This window comes from Pollicipes pollicipes, unplaced genomic scaffold (genome assembly GCF_011947565.3).
Source record: "Pollicipes pollicipes isolate AB1234 unplaced genomic scaffold, Ppol_2.1 Scaffold_6138;HRSCAF=7277_pilon_pilon_pilon, whole genome shotgun sequence".
Lineage (NCBI taxonomy): Eukaryota > Metazoa > Arthropoda > Thecostraca > Pollicipedomorpha > Pollicipedidae > Pollicipes > Pollicipes pollicipes.
In genome coordinates, this window is record NW_023596818.1 from 9,148,574 (window position 1) to 9,159,310 (window position 10,737).

The 10,737-nt window shown below is 53.5% G+C and overlaps 1 pseudogene; it reads right to left on the reverse strand.

Annotated features, from left to right (window-relative positions):
- Positions 1-361: 361 nt before the first annotated feature.
- LOC119106169 (calphotin-like) overlaps positions 362-10,737 on the reverse strand; it is a 44,611-nt pseudogene continuing 34,235 nt past the window's right edge.

The window sequence follows — 10,737 nt, forward strand, 5'->3', positions numbered from 1 at the left end:
CGCCTGACCTGGATGTCAATGCTGTCAGAGCCGCTGGCTGCTGACCGCGTACCCGCAGGGTCGGCACCGCTTTGTGAGGTATCTCTTCTCAATGTCCGACTACACCCATGCCAGCGCGCAATTCGCAGCAGCGGAGACGGTTGCGCCTGGCGAAGGAACCATCCACCACCCGCAGGCCACGCGAGCCCTGCATTTTGCTTCGCATCATGGAGTCAAGGGATGGGACTGCAACTCAAAATTGGGAGAAACTTTGTCGCCACCTTTCCTCTTGTAATGTCAAAACGACGCACCTGCTCCGGCGAACGGGTTGTATTTAGTGTTCGTGATGCCCCTAACAGCCCGGCTGTGTTTGGTGCCCCTGCTACCCCTGGTGGCTGTACTCGGTGCCTCTGACGTCCCGGCTGCGCGGCTGGCCGGCCAGGCCGTCCCGTTCCCGGCGCACTCGCGACGCCCTCACCTGAGCCGGCGGTCAGACGAAGCGGCGGACGGGGCCGAGCTGCGGCGCCCGGCGGCGGCGCCCTCGCCGGGTCACCAGGCCCCGATGCGGCCCGCCAGTCGAGATGGGCCCGGGCCGCGCTCTGCGGCCGAGTCACGACCGGGTGCGACATCGCGGCCCGCCATCTGTCCTCGGCCCCGCCGCGGTCGGGTCGGCAGAGGTGCCGAGTGTGGCAATCAATCCAGAGCGGTGGGACGTTTACGAGCGGAAATTGAAGGCCTTTGTCCATCAACTTGACAGTCTACCAAAAACAGTTAATACGCGATATGTCGTACTGCAATGGCACCGATTCTTCCCAAGAATCATGAGTGCTAAATATAGGTCTTGTCCAGCAGTTCTTGTGTAAGAACTTCACTTCAATGCGGCAATCAATGCAGAGCGTTCGGACATTTACCACCTGAAATTGAGAGCCTTTCCCGTCGATTTGACAGTCTACCAAAACCGTTCATATGTGATAGATCGTACTGCCATGGCACCGATTCTTGCTAAGCATCATGAGTGCTAAACATATGTCCTAGACAGCAGTCCTTGCATAAGAACCTCTCAAAACCACCAGTGTATAAAACAACTCTTGACTCTGCAAATCAGTTATCTGGCTGGGACAATCTTTTCAAGACGCTTTTGCACATATCTTGTGTGAGATACTGTTATGCCTTTCTTTGCAATCTTCCTTACATCCACTGAGTTTTGGTCTTTAAAAAAAACAAGCCTTCTTAGGTGCAGCTGAAGATGCCACTTATACTTATTTGCACGTCTTTAACAAGCGGTTGGTACCTCACAGCAAGAGACAACGGTATACTTATCGTGAGCAGTGTTCCCCAGCTCCGGCGATTATCTTTGCAGATGGATCTCCTATTTTTATGTGTCCAGTGAGTGAGGAGCTGGTATGCGTCTTGCAAGAAACAAAATCAAGAGTAATACGTCTGCAACCATCCGGACTGGCATCTGTGCAATGTAGCGTATTCAGGTCTTGCTGGACACCTTAAGCATTGTTCGTCGAGGGCGATGCAGCGAAAAGGGCCTGCAAGATGGCGCATAATCTCAGAAAAGAGACAACGGGTGGGGGCAGTCGTTTCCATTTGCAGTAATGAGAGAGCTTTATTGTACAACTACTGGTGTAATTGGGTGGTGCGCCTTCCAATATGACCAATGTAGCAGATAAATGAAGTGAAAGAACGGCCACAAAGAGCAATGCCATTTTTGAAGGCTAGCTGAGTTTTAGATATAGCACCATCGTCCATATTGGTGCGATAATGTCTGTATACCGCTATCGGTGTGTCTGTTCTGTACACTTTCCTTTTTCGCACCGACTTCCTCTGGCAGTTTCTCCTAAGTGGACGGGTCCACCAACTAGTCAACTGATTGATTTAAGTACCTAGAAATAGACCACGGTCCAGATGATCTAAGTTATATTTTTGCCGAACGCTTACCTTTTACGCTGCAATGATTCCGTGAAGTTTTGGCTTCAACACATGACCTTTGGGTGAACAGTGTTACTTTCAAACGGGTTAATTGCTTCTTGTTCTGCTTGAGCCACTTCGGGCCACTGAGCCACGATCGGATGCTCTCCGTTGATCTGCATCGCGAGCGATCCGGATCGCCTTGCTCGGCGGGATCTGCTTGCCCCGCTCCTGATCTCATCTGGTACAAATCGGTTTGCCCTGCCCTGATCTCGCCTGATCCGGAACTGCGCGCCCCGTCCGAGTCGCAAAGACGTCCCACACCAGTTGATTCGAGATGTTCTCTCACCCGGCTATACTGTTTCGATGCCCTGCCTGGACCTCACCTGGTCGGGACCTGCCCGCCCTGCCCGGGCACGCGAACGGCCCGGGCAGCGACTGCCCAGCCGGCCGCTCCGAGGGGCGCCGGCGACGAGAGGGTCTCAGCAGGGGTGTTGTTATGGCGCCGTTACCGGTGATTTGTTGATAGTACCCAGCTTGTTAACGTGTCTTTGGCTGATAAATCTCACATTTTACGGCCCGACCAGGCTGTATACACCGCCGCTGACGTTTTTGCCACTACATCCGGCAGAATAAGTTAGATGCTCCAGAAATGCTTGGGTAATTCCCGGTGTATAAGATGTGACGGCACGACGGGCTTGTTTGTATTTGGCTTCCCCATCAGCTGCGTGTGTGTTATTGGCAAAATGAACAAAATCGGCGTCGCTCGATCTTACGTTCTCAATAGTGGCTCACGTACGAAAATATGGCATCTCGTTACTCAGGCGCTATTCATATGTGTCACTCCGGGAGGTGTGTGAAATTAAGTTATGATAAATTGTATCTATGTAAATGTTCCTCTTTAAGAAACTGGCGCCAAATATTTGTCAGGTTTTGCTTTGGGATTAACGGCATCATATAACAACTATTGTCGGAGGCCTTTTAGGGTTATATATATATATATATATATATATATATATATATATATATATATATATATGTATAGGTGTATAAATAGCTTCGTATGATAGCTATCCAGGCATTTCTTATTTGATACACCAGCATTGCAAAGTGTCAAACAAACAACAGCACCTTACGGATTGCTCAAAATACTCCACTCTGGCCGAAGCAACTGCCACACAGTAACCTCTTTACGCGGACACTATTGATCGGGACATAGTTTGGTACTAAGTCTTAAATCCTCGAAGAAGTGGATGAACAGACGGACCATGGTTTATGGTGAGGGTCGTCAGAAGGGCAATAGCTTTTACTCCGGATGCGTTTTTCATTACCCGTCTTCCTATCCGTCTTCCTATCCACTTACCTATCTACCTATCCGTCTTTCACGATTGCGGTGTTGTATGATTTGCTCTACAAGGAGCAAGCACACAAACATAAAATTATAAATTTCTACATGATGACGACACAAAACAGTTTCCAGTGTAAAGTTTTTTCCAGCGTAAAGCCTTTTTCATAACTCTCACAAAAAACGCGTATCTCACGCCGGTTCATCCTGTTTTGCGCGCATTTCAGAATCAAACCTCGCCCTGAAAACGGAGAGGGAGGGGTCGATGCGGGCAGGTTTTTAAGACTGCCTTTCTAGGATGCTGTGCAGCCACGCCCTTTGTTTCAGCAACGTCCGAGGCATCCATTGTGCATGACATAAATGTGTCTCTAGCTTTTCTGGTTACGGAGAAACGGAGGTTTTTGAGGAACAATGCACGGCGACGTACAGCCGGCGCGGGCGACGGGCGGCAGCTGACGATGCCGCGGAACGCGCCCGGCGGCGGCATTGCTACATTAACGGGGCCGTATATCATATATGTATATATATATATATATATATATATATGCGCTCAAAACCTTCACATAAAACTATGAGCTGTTATACTCAGAATTGAGCACGGGTCACGCCTGTTTGGATTTTTGCGAGGTGGGGGGGGGGGGGGGGCAATAAAACATGGGAGGCTGCGGGAGATTGTCCCGTGTTTATGGGGCCATATGTATGAGGCTGCAATGTTAGAAAGACTTGATTTTCTGGAAAAATTGATGCTTTACCTGGCACAATTGGGCGATGAATTGCCCAGCAAAATGAATGTTATTTCATTGTTGATAGGGGATTACACCTACCCTTCTCCCCTTATCAGTCTGCGTTGTGAGAAACGGCGAATCAGGGCGAGAGTTTGGTGTCTGCAATGCGTCGGGACCAAATTAGGTACCAGTTGAATAAATTCTAGCGCGCAACGGGCTAATGAAGCAACGCTTTGCGATATGAGCCGTCCAGTATGCGATCGTCTTGACCAGGATAATTGCCTCTCCCCGACATGCTTCGTCTGGCATTTCCGCTCTAACAATTTGAGTCACGACGCGGACGTCTTGATGACTTGGTGGCCACTGGTTTGGCTGGATTCCGGGCGGTCCTGACTGGAGCGCCGCTAATGTGGGTGGTGCCGACCCGAGCGGTGCCCAGAGCGGTGCTGACCTGAGTGGTGCCGACCCGAGCGGTCCCCAGAGCGGTGCTGACCTGAGTGATGCCGACCCGAGCTGACCCTAGAGTGCTGCTGACCCCAGTGGTCCCCACTGGAGCGCTGCTGACCTGATTGTCGCTGACCTGTTTGGGCGAGCCTGAGCGTCACGAGCGTTGGGGAGCCTCTGGCGCCCTGCCCCCTTCACCCCCTCCCCCGACACGGGGCGTCGCAGCAGATCATCCGAGTGAGCCCGATAGTCGGACTGGCGTCTGTCTCACTCGCACCACCACTCTCACTCTCACTCGCTCGTCAGCTGGGACGCAGCTTACGACACTCATTAACTCGGCGTCGATATCGGGAAATCGACTGCGGCATTGCATTTGCTGGACTTCGAATCAATTTGATAGTGTAAACCGCAGTAAATCAAGCTCAAAGATCAGTTCAGACGTTGTTGATCAGCGGGTGTCGGGTCTCTATAAGGTCGTCTCTATCTCACTCAGACTCCTCCGACAGCTGTAATAATTTGCTCGGTTATTTGGGTGATGTGGTGTTGGCCGGATGCTTTACCAGTGCGATGACAAAACAAGCAATGAGCAGGTGCAGCTCCGTGGAGCAGGTGGAGCTTGCACACGTGTTTGCGATTATATCGACGTGCGGAAAGGGAAGACGTGTTTGTATGTGGCTTATGCATGAAAGGGCTTTAGTGCTATCCGTTGTGTTACATCGGTTTAGCACTGCTTGCGCTGTGTGGTGGTCTTATTTGGATACGCGACTATGCAAAGTACTCGGTAGACAATTATCAGCAATGTAGACAAAAGTCCTCGGAGATCTCAGCCGTCTGGTCTGTACCGAAAAAAAATCGGGGGCCACATTGTGTGATAAATTGCGCGGTTGTCCCCTCGCTGATCTGTGGTAGAGATAAAGGAACAGCTACTGTGCTTAGTGCTGCCATAGGTCCTCGCTTTGAAGTTCCCTCCATTGACTGCATCGTAAATGCCGTCGTTGGTAGTTTTCCTTTTAGTGATGGTTTCTTGTCCCTTCCCGCTTTTTATAGCTGCACTGGACAACCACCTTGACATAAGTGTCCACGCATTGTTTTCCTGCAAAGCTATGGCACCCCGGCCATGGCAGCTGCGCCTTGACAGTCCGGCGGAGCTGGTGACCTCGGGTACTTGCTGCGACCCTCGGTATATCCTTCCGGGGGAGCAGATCACTGTCGCGTGTCGTGTCTGAGCCCGAACAGTAGCTGGGTGGGCCACTCCCAGGCCGTTGAGTTGTCAGAGCCCGCTGACGAAGGCCGCAGAGCCACCGCAGTCATGCTACAGGGGTGTGGCGACTGACCTGGAGAGTGTATCGCTGGCTGACTGCGGGGTCGGACTCCGCAGAGGCCTGATGTCGGCTGAGCCTCGGCTGACCTGTCTGCGCGGCGCGGACTGGACCAGAGCGGAGGGCTGAACCACCCCCGGGGCACTGGTCAGACCTGCTGCCCACCGCCTCCCACCGATCAGAGCCGCTGTCTAAAGTCTCCCACCGATCAGATCTACTATCCAGCACTTCCGGAGAACCGGTCAGATCCTCTGCCCACCGCCTCTCGCCTGTCTACCAACTGTCCACAGCTTCCCAGCTGTCGGACCCGCTGTGCACAGTCCTCCCACCGGTCAGATCCGCTGTCAACCGCCTCCCACCGATCAGAGCCGCTATCCAGCGCTCCCGGGACACCGGTCAGACTCTCTGCTCACCGCCTCCTACCCGTCTGCCAGCTGTCCACCGCCTCCCATCGGTCGGACCCGCTGTCCCCAGCATCCCACCTGTCTGGCAGCTTTCCACCGCCTCTCATCGGTTGGATCCGCTGTCCACCCCCCCCCCCCCCTCCCCTCCCCCCACCTGCCTGCTAGCCGCCTACCTCCTTGCTACCTCCACCTGCTGAACGAGGCCGGTCTGAAGTCCTAAATCTGCGTGACACCATCCAGCTGTCTCACACGCTCAAACCTGCTTGATGCTGTTCACCTGCCCGACATCGTGCACCTGTCCGATGCTGTCTGCCTGCTTGATGCCGTCCACCAGGATTTGGCGCCTTTCGCCACGGATGGAGACTGTGCAGAGGCACCACTCTGGCATCGTCTACTTCTTTGATATCTGCCACTCAGCAACCCTGTGTCAGCCGCCTGACTTCGCCTCCTGCTCTTAACCATAAGAACTGTCTGGCCCTGGCTTATGTTGTGTTCCGTTGTAATTAATTATATCTTACTACCATGGAGTTGCCGGCAGCAGTTTTGGATATTGCGTCCGTAATAAGGCGTTCGTCGGCCAAAACGCGTCATAATATTGTGTATGCGAAACAGACCGTCTAGTATATCAGTGTTGCAAATGTTGCCATCAGCTGCCATGACAAACACATAGGGCTGCACTGCCTCGATCTGCAGGACGACCCATCATTTGACCCTTCAGGGCACGCGCGAAGCGCTGCTGGTCCAGTAATGTGAGATCGGTTGGTAGTCGATTTTTTCGCCCGACGCTCTCTCCGCCACCCCGCTAGACTCCCGCTGTGTTCATCGGCTTCATTATCCTCCTTATGTCTCTGAGTAGACTCTATGAGTCTAGAATGTGCGTACATAATGAGCGGGAGGCGCCAGGAAGGCCATGGGGGGACACGCACATCACATACGTGCTCGCCCCCCCCCCCCCCCCGGTGACGGACATGGGGACATGAAGGAGGCGCAGTCTCCGTGGCCGTCTGGAGTGACGGACATGGGGACATGGAGGAGACGCAGTCTCCGTGGCCGTCTAGAGTGACGGACATAAGGATATGGAGGAGACGCAGTCTCCGCGGCCGTCTGGAGTGACGGGCATGGGGACATGGAGGAGACGCAATCTCCGTCGCCGTCTGGAGTGACTGACATGGGGACATGGAGGAGACGCAATCTCCGAGGCCGTCTGGAGTGACGGACATGGGGACATGGAGGAGACACAATCTCCGTGGCCGTCTGGAGTGACGGGGTGCGGGAGAGCACCGGAGCTGCCCGGCCCACCACCACTGATTAAAGCCTGGTCACTGTTTACAGCCGGGCAAACATCAGCAAACAGGGTCCGCGCCGGGAGGCGTCACTGATTTAAAGAACAGTAATTTCTTGTGTGCCTCAAGGAATCAGCAAACGGGGAACTTATGGATTGCACGTGAAGTGATGGGCCGTTTCCGGAGTGTTACGCTTTAAGTTTCCCGTCTTTCTCGGGAGCATTTTGTGAGGCGTGAGTTAGAATACTGCTGGGAAACTCAGTGGATAGATGTCCAAGTGCCTACAGAAAAACAGAGAGGGCAACAAACGTCATAGCTCTGTTGACGGGCGCCCAAACTGTTTTGGGGACGCCCCTCGATTCCCGTCATTAGAACATGAGCGTATGGTCCACGACCTTGCGTGGAATGGGATCACCCTTTGCACCTGTAGCTTATTCAACAAAATTTTGTTTCTGACCCAGCTCACCGGATGAGTGCTAACGCCTCTCCACGAGATGAACAGGCCTGTGTTCATTGAGAAAGTTCCAAAGTCGTTTTTCGATCTTGTTCAAAGCGTCGGTCAGATACTTCATTCAGACTGGGAGATGGTGGCAGGGGACGGAGTGGGCTGTTTAGTCTTTCTAGTCCCAACATTAATCCTGCCGCATCATAGATATCAAAGAACGCCTTTTATCGGATACCAGGATAACAACGCAGAGTTAAGTCACAGTGTGCGCATCGGCATTATTTGGGCTCTGTTCTGCCCAGCATGACCATCGACTAAGCAATGATTTCACCTGAAGACCGAGTGTCGTGCTAAGCAGACCGCAAGTCTTCGGTTCCATGTGAATACTCTTGTAAGAGCTCCAGCCTGCCAAATTCGTGATTTAAAAGCCTCAATACATTTACATTACATGAATGTCAGGAGGTATTTAAATTTGTATCGAAATTTATTTGTCCTTTGATCGGCAACCATTTTCCGACAACGCGGTCATAGCTATGACCCGCCCAACATTTAGTGTTGACATGTTTATCTGCAAATGCCAGCAAGGTATCAGGTACCACCGATGACACGTTAATTGGTTGGCAATAACAACTGCATTGTTTCCGCAGCGCCAAAACGTTGCATGCCTGCGGGACCGTTGCGAGCCCCCAGCCCACCCTGCTCTCTCAGACAGGTGTTCCTGTCAGGGCTGACATGCATCAGATATGCCGCCACATGGTCTATTTGCTGGGACATTTTTGCGCTGGGCCAAGGCAGCTACTGACCGCAAGCCCGGCATTGCAACGGCTGCTGTCACGGTACCAGTCATCCAGGTTATCGCCGAATGTATCGCTGGCTGGGCCGATGATGGTCCGGTAAAAACTGCTGAAAACACCAATGGTAACCTGCAACCAGGACTTATCATCTCGTCAAAAATGTGTGAAAGATCTCCGGGCGGCTTGTAACACAGCCGTATGGCTAATTGAACATTGGCTACCGAATATTAGTGTCAGCCATTAGGTACCGAACAAGAATCTGATAGTGTCGCGGCCTGCATACATACCTGGGCGCAACTCCATAAAGCTATCAGTCTCGATAGGGACATTTGGTTGGTGCTTGTGGTGATTCCGTCTGCTCGCAGACGCTGGTTTTCGAACATCAGCACAACCTGCAGCTATAACGGTCCGCCCACCTCACAAGAAATGTTAATACGTACAAATTTGTTGCGACAGCTTAGCTCCCTCCGTGACTTTCCAAAATGTGCCAGATGGCGTGACTCGCTTGCGGCCAGGTGCTTATGCCTGAACGGCATTGATGCGAAGTGGTTTTGGTGCGCCAGCTCAGATCGCTCTGTGGTCGTCGTCGCTTTCCGCAAGCCTCTTACACAGCATCTTAGCCACTCTAAATATCCTAACGGCTGTCCCAGGAGGGCCTGAGCGAAGGACTGATGTAACACCTGGCGGCATCAGACACGCACCGGTCCCGCATCTAGGGTGTTGACGAGAAGACGAGCTCATGGACACGCACGTTGAGATCCCTTAGCACTTGCCGGCTTACTGAGACCGAGTGCGCAAAATCCCATTGATTCGAACCTGCACAGCAACGACGTTCGTGCAGTGTGTAACGTTGAGGAATGTCACGTTGTGACGCTTTTAGCCGTTGCTCCTGCTGGCCAGGCTAATGTAGCAGGCTGCACAGACAAGCTTAGCCTCGTCGCCCCTCCATTCTGATCCATGCACGCTGACCGACACCTGCAGACACGCGGTCCTTAATTTTGCTCACGTTTATCTTGGGGTACTTCGCGGCGAGGTGCGCAGTCCCGTAATTTCGAGCGCCCTCTGTTGGCTTTTTAGCGGCTGCCCGTTTAAAAGCAATTAAGCCGAGGGGTTTATTAACCGAGCCTGACTTGTGTGTGTCCGAAGCCATTATAACCATGTATGTGGAGGGCGTCTGATCCACTCGGATGTCATGGGCCCATGCAACGAGCCTATTTAATAGCTCTGACGCGAGCGTGAATCACGGCGTGTGTTCGCCGAGCGAGCCGCATTAAAGGCCGGCTGCGCCAGACAGCCGTCGGTCAGGCCGCCGTCTGCGGTAGCCGACCCCCGTCGGCACGCCCACGCGGCGGCGGGCCGTCGGCTGCGTCGCGGCGGCAACCAGCCGTCGGTCGCTGGCGGCCGACGGCGGGGGGCCGCCAGCGCCCAGAGGCTGCCGCTGTCAGAAGCACCGCAGACACGGCTCGTCAGGGTCAACCTGCGGCCACGCGGCGGCGGCCAGCTGACCCGACGGTGTGGTCCTGCTGGTCGAGGTGGGGGGGGGGGGGGGAGGGGGGGGGGGGGAGGGCACCGTCCCCGGTCCTTGGCACAGATGCAGACCCGTGGGGGGCCCGCGGATCCGTCGTACCGCTTCAGCGAGCTCTGGCACTTTGTCCGGTTTGATTACATGAGGTCAGTCGGGGTGAAGTCCTGGCTGGGAAGTGTTTTCGAATGCTTTTAGATACCGTCATGGACTAATATTGATGCGAAGCTAAGCGTCCGGTGCGATTAGAGGAGGATGATTGCATAGGTGGATTGTACTACTTCGTTATTAACCATCCACCCATCCAGGCCGACAGCTGGCGTCCTTTCAGTGCCGGCTGACTCGGCGAGTGATCGATTAGTGTATGAGATGAACGGTGCTTGCGGTGACTCCCACCCATGGTGTGACACTTATTCGCGTCACACGCCCTAAGTTATATGTTTAACTTGACAGGAGCACCGCTCAGCTGAGTACCGGACGAGTGGCTTAGAGTATCAGACAGACCTCACCGCTGAAAGTACCAAGGACTCCGCCCTCCCCTCTCTCTCTCTCTCTCTCTC